The sequence below is a fragment of the Crotalus tigris genome, unplaced genomic scaffold, assembly GCF_016545835.1.
Source record: "Crotalus tigris isolate CLP2741 ecotype Arizona unplaced genomic scaffold, ASM1654583v1 scf7180000024439.5362192, whole genome shotgun sequence".
NCBI classification, from domain to species: domain Eukaryota; kingdom Metazoa; phylum Chordata; class Lepidosauria; order Squamata; family Viperidae; genus Crotalus; species Crotalus tigris.
The window spans coordinates 4896337-4908969 of NW_024100609.1; the positions used below are offsets into that span (position 1 = coordinate 4896337).

Below are 12633 nucleotides of genomic sequence, written 5' to 3' on the forward strand. Positions count from 1 at the left end.
CAATTCCTAAATTCCTCATTACAAATGAAAATGTGATCTTTTCTTAGAAATCCTGCTGATTGACATTGGACATATTTCTGTGAAATACAAATTTGTGTAACATTTGAGTGATTTATTATTTCAAATTGTAGTGTCCAGCAATGTTAAGATTTAACTCATCTATAGATTTGGTCTTCGTGAGAGGCAAAATGAACCTGTCATCTCAGATGGATGAACATATCTCATAGAGATTCTTCAGAGATACCTATATATTCTTGCCTGGCACTGCCTGTCTATCATGGAATGCCAGTGCCTGCTGACCAATAGTCTTATCCTTTCAGAAGGATCCCTGAAAACAAAAACAGCTGGTTGCTCAAGCAAACAGTGATGGGTACTTTCCGGCAGATAGAGTGCCATTGTTGAAAAGTGATTGATTGGCAGTACAATGGGTGCCCAGAAAAGCTCCAAGGATAGTCTTCTTGTTCAATGCAAACTGAGCAGGATAGTAGCTAGTAAGTTTCTTGTTGTGCAGGATAGTAACTAGTAAGTTTCTTGTTGTGAGAAAGGACTCCTTGAAGCATATGTGTTGCCTCGTCTTGACTTCACAACCAACAGACACAGAGTCACCACGTCAGGAACGAAGAACTTCAACTTTATTACAGAAAAATAATGGTTTAAAGTCAGCACTAACAACCATTACAGTCATGGTTCTTTTATACAATTCAAAGAGACCCCGCCTAGCCCACAACCACGCTAACACCCATGCACCTCCACCCTCTGCCGGACCACCTAGTTTCCCATATATGGTCATCCATCCCGATTATGCTAGCCTTCAGTTGCCGCCTCCCGACGCTTCCCGACGCTTCGACAGCTTCCTGATGCTTCGGCAGCTTGTAATGCTTCAATTACTGTCATTAGATTCATCCCGGTGTCCGCGCATGGGTACTGGGCATTTCTAGCCCTTCCGACCGTCTGCGCGTGTGCTGTAGTATCCTGGCCGTCGTCCGCACATGTGCAGAGCCAGCGAGGCCAGCTGGCTGTTGGAGCGTCTTCTGCGCATGCCCGCCAATCAGCTGAATGTCGGGCAGTCGAGACGCGCGCCTGGAGAGTCGGGGCGCCTTCAGAACAGGTAACCGGGGCAGCCTCTGCTATGGCCCGACAATATGTTGATGGGTGAGACTGCTTTTGGCTGTGGGATCAAAAAATTAAAATCCAAAGCAATAAGAAAAGCAGGAAGAAAATATTTGTCTTCCCAGTACTGGCTGTGAAATACCTTGTATCCACCAATATGCAGTGCAAAGACTGGGAAATCATTAAGTGTTTCTAAAAAATATTTTCTTAATGAAAAGGAGCCTGCCATTTTGGATGGAAACATTAGAATTGGCAAGGCCAGTCCTTTCCCTAGTTACAGGACTGTTCTCTTCCTCACTTTCTGCAGCCGATGTGAACTGACGTCACCTCTTGAGCCATTGACAAATTCTTTTGTGTGGCTTGAATGAAGAAGTAAATTGATCCCAGCAGAGACTTACTGCGCTCACAAGGAGCAGAAGCCGCTGCTCAGCCAGCTTAGAGGGGGCATTAGCTATCCTTTGCTATTGCACACATCTTGACATCCAAATCATTAACAGCCAGGAATTGTTCACACCCAGCAAGATTTCTTTTGCTCTTGACTCGGTGCCCTGAGGCCTTTTAAATTAGCAGCTAAACATTAATTAAGAACATTGATAAAACCAATATTTTCTCAAGGAAGCTCAAAAGAATTGTGCAGAGATTGGAAAATCGCTGTAGTTTCCAAACACAGAAGGGCATTTTTTCATTGATGAAAGAAGAAAAGAAATCCTGCATAGTCATTGGAGGATGTGGGGCAAAGATTTTGATACAACTAAGTGAGAATGCAATCGCCAATTTCCATTATTGCCTGTCTATTTAAGCTGTTTTTTTCTTAGTCTATCAACAACGCTGTTTAAAAAGACTGGGGATGCTTGAAGTTCCTGGTAGTCACTGATAAGATGATTCTCTGGACCAGTGTTTCTCATAGCTTCTTATAAGAAGTCCACACATCTGAAAGTTGCTGAGGTTGAGAATCACTGCTCTGGACATTAATCAGCTGTCAAGACAGCAGCAAAGTGGGAAGTTGGGGCCCAATATCTTGTTTATACATACTGCAAAATATGGGCAGGACTGTTTACCCATCAGGGGGTAATAACAAGACTCCAGAGCATGGGTGTCAAACTTGACCATGTCATGTGACAAATCGTGATGTATTGTGACATTTTTTGCCTTTGCAGAGCAGGGGTGGCTGCTCTGCAAAGGCAGCCACCCCACAGGGTGCATCCGGCCCACAGGGTGCATCCGGCCCACAGGCCACCAGTTTGACACCTCTGCCCCAGAGCATACACACAATACACAAAACCCGCAAGGCCTGGAATTCAATACCTCTGGAACTAAGCAAAAGTTGCTAAGAGGAAACTTACTAATTACACAAAGAATGTGACACTAATAAGCATTTAACTGAAATGCAAAACATTTTGATGCTGACCCCGCTCATTTCAAAGGTCTTGAATGTGACAGTGTGACTAGGATCAGATGCATTTCCAGTATGCCATGTAACACCACTACTGTATGAATTGCACCTGTTACCAGTGCTCTTTCAGATGCAATTCAAAGGGCCAGTGGTCGCTTGTAAAATTCCTCCTGGCACAAAACTTGGATATTTGGAGGACCATGGACCTCCAATTGCCTGCCCTACAAGAACAGATAGGCATGTTCTATGTCCCATTAAACATTAATTTTATGGAATCCAGAAGAGGTGACTTTTCTTTGCATGACTTGCCCTGTGGGACATTGTTTCCCTTGAGATTCAGATCGAAGAAGAAGAAGAAGAAGAAGAAGAAGAAGAAGAAGAAGAAGAAGAAGAAGAAGAAGAAGAAGAAGAAGAAGAAGAAGAAGAAGAAGAAGAAGAAGAAGAAGAAGAAGAGGAGGAGGAGGAGGAGGAGGAGGAGGAGGAGGAGGAGGAGGAGGAGGAGGAGGAGGAGGAGGAGGAGGAAGAACCAACTTTGCTTTACAGAATTTGTTCAACTTGGTTTATGGACTTTTAGGGGATGCATAAGACACTAACCTAATAAAATGGGCTTGGTTGGCACAATGTACTCAGCTTCCAAAGTTAAAGAACTTAGCTTTAACCAAGTTTAGCATGTTGTATGCTACACCTGTTTGGCCTTCTCCTGATTTTGAGAAGTGTGCTACTGTATATGAATACAACCACTGTGCTGTCTGTGGAGAGTGGCTTTCTCACTTGTTTGAATCCCTTTTCTTCAATGTACTTGAGGTATATTGGTTTATTTATTTTTTTGGTTTCCTCCCTTTGCTCCCAATATAATTCACTCTTGGGAGGTGGGGAGATAGCATAACATTGTACATGGAAGGATGTGTTCCCTTTCTTAAACACATTCATGTCAGTATGGCATTATCAATTTTGCTCAATATCAGAAAAGCCAAATGAATTTTGAAAGAGAGCAAATCTTTCCATTAAACTCTTCTTAATGAAAAAGTGATTGGTTTGTCTGAATTAATTTAATCACAGCAAAATATTTCTTTTTGTTTCCCTGGCCATATAACACGAGGACCCTTTGGTGGAAAAGAACACACCAGTGCAGTCTTTAAAAAGAGTTTATCAGTGACCACAGAAGGATTGTTTTTAGAGAAGTAATCATATCAATCTATTGTCACAAAAGAATCTTGTAGCACTTTAAAGACTACCAGATCTATTAGGATATAATTTTTCATGTTCTACAATCTATCCATCATTGTGGTTTTTAATAACACTATGTTCTTTTGTATGGTAATTACTCCCAGCTTTCTGTTGGCATGCTATTTATCTAATACACCTCTGGAAAACCTAATAAAGTAAAAGGCTGTTTCTCTAATTGCAACGTTTGACATAGTTTGTGGGAAACTTAAAGCTGTCACTAACTGTCATAAAGCTTATACTAGATTTCACAATAAGGATGATAGAGATGATGGGTCAGAGACAAAGGAATGTGGCTGAGAACCAAATCTGCCAGCAGAAGGACTAATGAAAAGGTGTATAGACCATATTTTTGATTTCTTACTATTAAAAGCAGGAAGGCAATCCAAAAGGTTACAAAAACAGAATATTTTACTGCCTTAATGGAAAGAGCAACTTTCCTTCTTAATCAAGAACACTGATAAGAACTTAAAGATTTATAAAAGCCTTTAATCTAGCATAATTAAGACACTGAAAACCAACACTAAGGTGACTGGGAATATGCTTCCATGGCATTTGGAAAATTTCCCCAAGAAAATAATTCTATAAACAAAGCTCTCTTACCTGAGAAGAGATTCTTCCTTGTGGGCACATTCTATTGCTATTTAACAAAAGCATCCAGACTTCACCGTGGATATGAATTTTTCCAGATGCAGTGAGTGACAATGCGGATAATTCTGCAACTGAAATTCCATAGCAAAATAGTTTACCAACAATTAACTCCTGAGGCCCAATTTGGAGGCCTGTTTGAACATTGCAAATAGGCAATTTAAGATGCTTTCCCAGCTTTGGGTCCAATTTGGGTTGTATCTGGCCAGTTGCATACTTTACTTTTCATCTGCATCCTGATGCAGTTGCATTATTCTTAGCATGTGATGTTTCTTTTCATTCCCATGAGTTGATGTCTGTTTTTGCAACTTTCCTTCCTTGTCTGAGTTTGGGATTGGCTGTAGTTGCCTGTAGTTGGTGAGAAACATGCAAAGGGTTTTGGCTTTGCAGGAGATTACATAACCTCTAAAGTATTATGAGCTTCCAACCAGTCTCAAATCAATTAGTAGTTCTACCACTGTCAGAAACAATAAAAATGTACAGAAGTGTAGCAGAAGTAAACATGAACAAGGCAAAAGACTAATAAAAAAAAGAGCCAATTTGGTCTACTGGTTAAAGCACCAGACTAGAAATCAGGAGACAGTGAATTCTAGTCTTACCCTAGACATGAAAGCCAGCTGGATAACCTTGGATCAGCCACTCATTCACAGACCAACTCACCTCACAGGGTTGTTGTTGTAGGGAAAATAAGAGGAGAAAGGTGTGTTGAATATATTCGCCACCTTGAGTTATTTGTAAAAATAATAAAGGCAGGATACAAATTAGTTAACTGATTAGTTCACTAAAATAAAAGACCAATTTTCTACACCATTACAAATGAGCCTGGATTCACTGCTGCTGTGAAAATTAATCCTGATTCATGGCCACAGAGGGAACTAATATTGATCTAAATGCCCGTATTGGTAACAACCAACAAGGCTGGGGAAATATCCTGGCAAATTTGGTGCTGGAAAGATGAATGACAGTGGCCTGTGTCTGGCATCATTTGCAGGAACAAATGTGCTAACACATGGAAACAGCTTATTTCAATATCCACTAAAACATTAATTAACATGGTGTTTTTGCTGACAAAAGGGCACAGCAGTCCTCAACTATTTCTTAATTGCAGTCATTTCTGAACATCCCTCATGGATGTCAGATTAATGAGAGACACCAACTGTGGTTCTGACCATTTTGTAAGTGGAATCCCTGAACTCTCATTGAAATGAATTGCTCGTAGTGTAGCCTCACTGAACTATTACGGATGGATGAAGTTACAAGACTTTGCTTGCAAATAACAGATCCAATCGATGCTCATCAACCAATACGCTGTCCTCAAATATCTGGAAAATATAAATGATTAAATGTTACAATTCTCAGAAATAATTAACAAATGTGCTAAGGAAATTTGTTCTGTAGCATGATGAAGAACACAACTCTGGATTGTGTTCGCCATCTGTAGTAAATGAATGAAGACAGTGCAGACTCAATACAGTTAACATGTGTTAATATCGTAAGTCCATATTCATGTCAGAGCAAAATGGAATGTTTACAGCATTGGAATAGCATTGCAAAAAAGCTTGAAGAAGCTACAAGTTGTCAAAAATATCTCAGCCTCATTACTAACTCAGAGATAACTTTCAATACACGAATGAGAACATCAGAAAGGCAGATGGCACTTTTGTATGATCTGGAATGGAATAACTATTTTTTTTTTTTTTTTTGCTGCAAGTATTTCCATCTTTTTTTTTACAGCTATCTTTTTCTTGGAAGACAATAGAATCACCAGTTGTCAATAGTCCAGATGGAACTGTTGAAGAATGTGAGCCCAGGATCTCTGAAACAATAGCTGCTATCTATCGGTTAAAAAGTGGGAAAACTGCTGGGATAGATAAGATCATTGCAGAAGCACTTAAGAATATATTGCAAGCTCCATTCCTTCAAATAATCTGACAGTCTGAGAAAATACCAAATTCATGGAAACTGGGAATAATAAGTACCAATTTTCAAGAAAGGAAACATTCATGACTGAAAAATCACCATAGGATTAGCCTGTTGTCAACTATGTGCAAGGTATTTATTTATTTAGAGATTAAATAAATTAAACTTTCCAGTTGAGACTCTAGAAAGAGTGCAGAGAAGAGTAACAAAAATGATTAGGGGGTTGGAGGCTAAAACATATGAAGAACAGTTACAGGAACTGGGTATGTCTAGTCAAATGAAAAGAAGAACAAGGGGTGACATGATAGCAATGTTCCAAAACTTGAGGCGTTCCTACAAAAACGAGGGGTTCAAACTATTTTCCAAAACATCAAAAGGCAAGATAAGAAACAATAATTGAAAACTAACCAAGGAGAGAAGCAACCTAGAACTAAGGAGAAATTTCCTAACGGTGAGAGCAATAAACCAATGGAACAGCTTGTTATCTTTAAATCCAGGCATTGCAATGGAGTCATGATGCTAAGCAAGTGGGTTACTTTGGTTTTTTAAAGACATTGATTTGGTGCGAAGGCAATTCTGGTGGCCAAGAATGAAAAAAGACATTGAGAGTTATGTTAAGAATTGTGCCACTTGTGCTGCCATGAAGAGGCATCCTGGAAAATCACCAGGTTTATTGCAGCAGGCGTCTGATCCCTCTCAACCTTGGGAGGAGATAGCCATTGATTTTATAGTGGAATTACCTGAGAGCAAGGAAAACACTGCAATATGGACTGTGATTGATCTATTTTCCAAACAGGCATATTTCATTGCTTGCTCGGGACTTCCCTCTGCCCAGAAGCTAATCAAACTATTTTTGAAGCACATATACCGACTCCATGGTGCCCCATAGTGGATTATCTCTAACAGAGGGGTACAGTTTACTGCAAAATTTTGGAGGGTCCTCCCAGGGGCTATCATCAGCTTTTCATCTGAATACTAATGGAGCTGCTGAGAAGGCTAAAACAATGGTGGAACAGTACCTCAGATGCTATGTAGATTACCAGCAGGCTAATTGGGCTGACCTCCTGCCTTTTGCAGAGGTAGCCTACAACAATATGGTGCACAGTAGCACTGGATTCACCCCATTTAAAATAGTAACGGGTCGAAGCCTCCTACTTCCCAGACTCTGGACCAATGGGTGACATCCTTCCAGGGGGTTTGGGTGAATGTGAAGAAGGCATTGATCAAAGCTATCAAGGTTTACAAAGAGCAAGCAGACAAATGATGCTCTCCTCAGAAACCTTTTCAGGTTGGACAATTAGTTTATCTTTCAATGAAATATTTAAGGTTAAAATTACCCAGTAGAAAATTGGGGCCAAAATTCCTTGGTCCTTTTCCTATTGCTAAAATCATTAACCTTGTCACAGTGGAACTGAAACTACCACAATTGTTGGGGAAAGTTCACCCTGTGTTTCAATGCAGTCTATTGAAATCTGTGTCAGAATCCTCTTTGAGACAGGCCTCAAAGAAGCCACTGGGTCCAATGGTGGTGGAGGGGGAGACACATTATGAAATAAAATGTATTCTCAATTCTAGGTTGTACAAGGGAAAGTTACAATACCTTGTTCAGTGGAAAGGTTACCCCCTTTTGGAAGCTACCTGGGTGAAATGTACAAATGTGAAGCAGATTGATTGATAAAAATGTTTTATGATAAATACCCTCACAAGCCTGGAGGGAATGCTTAACCTGCTTTTTTTTTCCTGCAGGAGACTCTTTCTTTCTGATGGGGAGCCGACAGTCAACTTTAAAAATGAGCATGGCTGCAACCATCTTCCTTATTCATTTTCGGTTGACATATTGATTGCTAGGTGGTTCACAAGTCTAAATAACTCTTTGTCCCAAGGGAACCAAGGTCATCGGCTGCTCCTGAGACTGCAGGCTGGGCGTTTTGTGAAAAGCCCACCAACAAGATGTATTGGGAAACATAGTTGCTTGCATAGCCTTAGGGGTGGAATTGTTATGTGTGTCTTCAGACTTGGTTTCACTTTTGACATACTGATACTTTGTAACTAATAAACATGTTCTTTGAGGAATTTGCAAGCCTTGGAGTTCTGCTTTATTTGTTTCTGTTGGAACCATGACAGCTGCTCCATCACTGGAGGCTTTCAAAAAGAGACTGGACAATCATTTGTCTGAAATGGTATAGGATTTCCTGCTCAAGCAAGGGGTTGGATTAGAAGACTTCCAAGGTCTCTTCCAACTCTATTATTCTATGTTCTAGAATTTATAAGATGACCCACTCACATTCAATAACTCTAGGAGACTTACAAAAAATTAAAACTCAGAAAACAGAGTTAAAACAGTAACCCCCTACCCAGTGATGGGATTCAGCCAGTTTGCACTGGTTCATCAGAACTGGTACCTAATTTTTTGTTGAGTTCGGCAAACCAGTTATGATAAATCTGAGTTCTTCTGCAGCCGCTTGTGGCTGCACGCCATGTGGTGTATCATGCTGCTGCCGCTGCTCATGGTAGGAATCTGCGTGGCTCTTTGCGCTGATTGCACTGCTGCTGCTGCTTGTGGCAGGATGCTGCAAGGCTCTTTGTGTCAATTGCACTGGTGCCACTGCTTATGGCAGGATGTTGCATTGGTCTTTGCGCTGACTGTGCCACTGCCACTGCTCATGGCAAGTGGCCATGCAATGCATCATGCTGATCGTGTTGCTGTTGTTGCTTGCAGCAGGACGCAGTGTGGCTCTTTATGCTGATTGTGCCAGTGCTGCCGCTTGTGGCAAGAGGCCATGCAGTGCATCATGCTGATTGTGCCATTGCAGCTGCTTGCAGCAAGACGCTGTATGGCTCTTTGCACCGATTGTGCCGGTGCTGCTACTTGCTGCAGGAGGCCACAAGGCTTGTTGCACCAGTCGCTGCATGATTGGTGTGACAAGCCTCGCAGCCTCCTGCCTCATGGCCTCTTGCCGCAGTGAGAAGATGATTAAGGATAAATGACACAGCCGATGATGCTCGGATAAAAGTGAAGAAAATTGCAATTGAGGATGCCAATCAAGAAGCAATAGGGAAATATCTTAAATAACAGTATTATTGTTTTTTGTCAAGTATTATTTAATATTTTTTCATTAATATTTAAAACTCTTATAACATAATCTAGTTTTGTGTACCTCTTTTATTTTTCTTATTTAAGTATTAAATGCATGAAATAGTAAACTACCTTTCGGTATATCAATTTTTTTATACTTAAAATGGTCATTAGGGCACAGAACCGGTTGTTAAATTATTTGGCTCCCACCACTGCCTGCACCCGGCCCTGGAAATTATTTTATGAAAGTAATCCAACAAAGACTTCAACTGACCCAAAAAGAACAGGCCAGTTTCTGATCTGGATGATAGTGCTGTGACTAAATATTAGTGTTAAGAAACACCTCAGCTGAGGAAAGAAGCTCTGTTCATTGACCTTGCAGCAGTATTTGACAGGATGGGGCCGACACTCTGAAAGGAATTCATTGAAGATGTGCCTATTGAAATAGTATCCTTTCTGTATGCACGTTTATGAGGAATCACATCATTCTGTTTCTGTTATTGGTGGGATGTCGAAATGTAGATACTGGTGTGAGATAAGGCTGCATTATCCTTCACTTGCTATTCAACATTGTGATGGATGCAGTCATGTAGAAAGTTGGCACAGTGTCAAATTTGGACATGCTTGCTGATGGCAGGGTGATTTTTGTAGATAATGAAAGAGACATCCCATTTAAAGTTATATTTAAAAAAACACACATGTAATTAGAGCAGAAAATAGCTACCTCAACCAATATCAATAATCACATTGGCCAAGCTGTTGCAGTTTTTGGAGTATGAGCATTTTGCCCTTGGTGAAAAAGGCAGCATAAGCACATATGTACATCTATTAAAACTACTGATCTTATTGTACAATACATAATTTGAAAAAGCTCAATATTTTCTAAATGGGTTGCCTACCCCAAATATTAGAATTTCAGTCTACGAGAAAGTACAGAATGAAGCGATTAAATAGTGAGGCTGTGATCAACCTATGTCAGCCGATGAAATTCAGAAGCATCATGTTCAATCATTTGGACACATTTCTCACATAGCCCCATCCTGACTTCAATTGCTCTGCAAATCACAATCTATAGGCTGGAAAACATACTAATCTGCTTCCCGAAACTTGGCTGGGCCTGACAATGCCAGTGCAATTGCACTCTTTGAAAATGCCTCATGTCTAATTAACTACAGTTTATATGCTTGGTTGTAGGTGTATTTGGGGTTTTCACCTGAGAATATTACTTAATATGTCCTTGTGTGTTTGACCACATCTCTACAATCTTTTAAAGCTGTGGAGATTTTAATCTATGTCCTGACTGACTAAAGGGATAAACCTGGTCTTGCCATCCACATGGCAGAGAAGGAAGAAAGATGCTTCCTCCCCCCAAGGATATTTCTTTAATATGATTTAATTTTATATATGTTCTTCCCTCTCTTAGCATTTTCCCAAATTAAACAAAAATCTGATTCTGTTCCCCATTGAAATTTGCAGTGTTAACAGTGCTCTACTTACATTGGGTCTCTTAACCAAAACCCATTACGAGATCAGTCTGTTCTCTATGAGAAAATGTATCACTGCATCTTTCCAGCTCTCTGTATCAGGGATGGGGAATTATGGCCCCTTTACAATCTGTGAACTTCAACTCCCAAAATTGAAGTTCACAGATTGTAAAAAGGCCATAGTTCCCCACCCCTGCTCTATAGGTATGTTCAGCTTCTGAATTTAATTTCTGTCTGAAACCAGGCCTTGATGGAAGGCCAATTCTGATGACTATGCAAATTTGGCCCCAGTATAAGGTGCTGATGATTACAAACAGCAACAAGACATTAAGTATATGACTGCTTTACTTTTTCTTGAAATGTGTATTCATTTTATTCTATAAATTTAGCTTTTAATGTGGCTGTTCCTTTGTTGCTGTTTTAGTCACTGGCATTTAAATATATATCTTGTAGCTTCAAGGAGGCTTTGCCTTGGAAAAAATAGTGTAAAAATAGTTCAACTAAATAAACCACCAACTAAATATGAAGAAAATGACTCATTAGTTGAGATATCTCGTGTAAACACACCCTTGATGACAATATTTAACAATTATTCTGACCAGCTGAAAATTATGGACATTGGATTAAAATAGGCATTCATAAAGATGTCAGTGACATTTTTGCTACATTTTCATGTGCAGATGTCTCTGGCTTTAGTTCCATCCTGGTTTGTGAGTTATTTCCACATTCCTTGGTAATCACTTCTCCAGAAAACTGGAAAGAAGCAAAAGAGGGTAAGAAGCATTCATAATTATTTCTTTCTAAGTGCTTCTCCATGCAACCTCTTCCTTGCATGGCTAGTTTCAATGTTGAATGCAAATCAGGAGTCATCTGGGGCAAGAGATGGAGAAATCATCACAAAATGTGAATTTGAGCAAAACCTGTATATTTTCATACCCTGAAAAAGGAAAGAAGGGAAGGAACATCAAATGGCAGAATTTGCTAAGCCAGTGGTTCTCAACCTGTGGGTCGGGACCCCATTTGGGGTCGAATGACCATTTCACGGGGGTCGCCAAACAACGCAGTCCGCCATTTTTTTCCCTTTTCCTTAGCTGTGCTACTCCCTTTTATTCTATTGGCTTTTGAAAGAAAGCCAATAGAATAGACTCTCTTGAATAGAGTCTAATTCTATTGGCTTTCAAAAGCCAATAGGAATTATCCAGGCTGTCTCTGCCCTGCTGAGCCCGCCAAAAGTCCCATTCTGCAAATGGTGCTGCACCAGTTGAGTAGTCCTCGACTTACGACTGGTTGAGTAGTCCTCGACTTACAATCGGTTGGGGGTCACGGCATTAAAAAGGTTGAGAACCACTGTGCTAAGCTGAAACAGAAAGGCTATCCATCTGCATTATTCTATTCTGCTCCCTTCTGTCCTGTCCCGTCCCATCCTGTCCCATTCCTTCCTAGTTTATTCTAATTTGATTTCCTAGGACACTATGAAAGGAGAGTATATAGCAGGCATAACCAAACTGTTGTCCCTCAGACATTTTGGATTATATTCCCATTTCCCATATTCCCTGACTGTTGGTCATGTTGGCTGCAGCATATGGAAACTGACATTCTGTTAGGAGGTTTAGTTTTGTAATTCTCTGTTGCAAGAAAAATATGGGTTAGATCCAAGAATGTTCCTTCATCAGTGGAAAGCACATTTCCCACAAAATGCCTCCCTCTTTCCCTTCTTGGTAGCCAATCTTCTGCAAAAAAGTGGGGGAGTTGGCACATGAAATTTGGATGGTGTGGCA

General features: G+C 40.3%; 1 long non-coding RNA gene across 1 annotated transcript; it reads left to right on the forward strand.

Moving 5' to 3' along the window:
• The first annotated feature begins 962 nt into the window (after positions 1–962).
• Positions 963–8368, forward strand: LOC120302862. The gene is made up of 2 exons (XR_005555240.1): positions 963–1108; positions 8042–8368. It is a non-coding gene; the product is annotated as an uncharacterized LOC120302862 (long non-coding RNA).
• The last annotated feature ends 4265 nt before the right edge of the window (positions 8369–12633 follow it).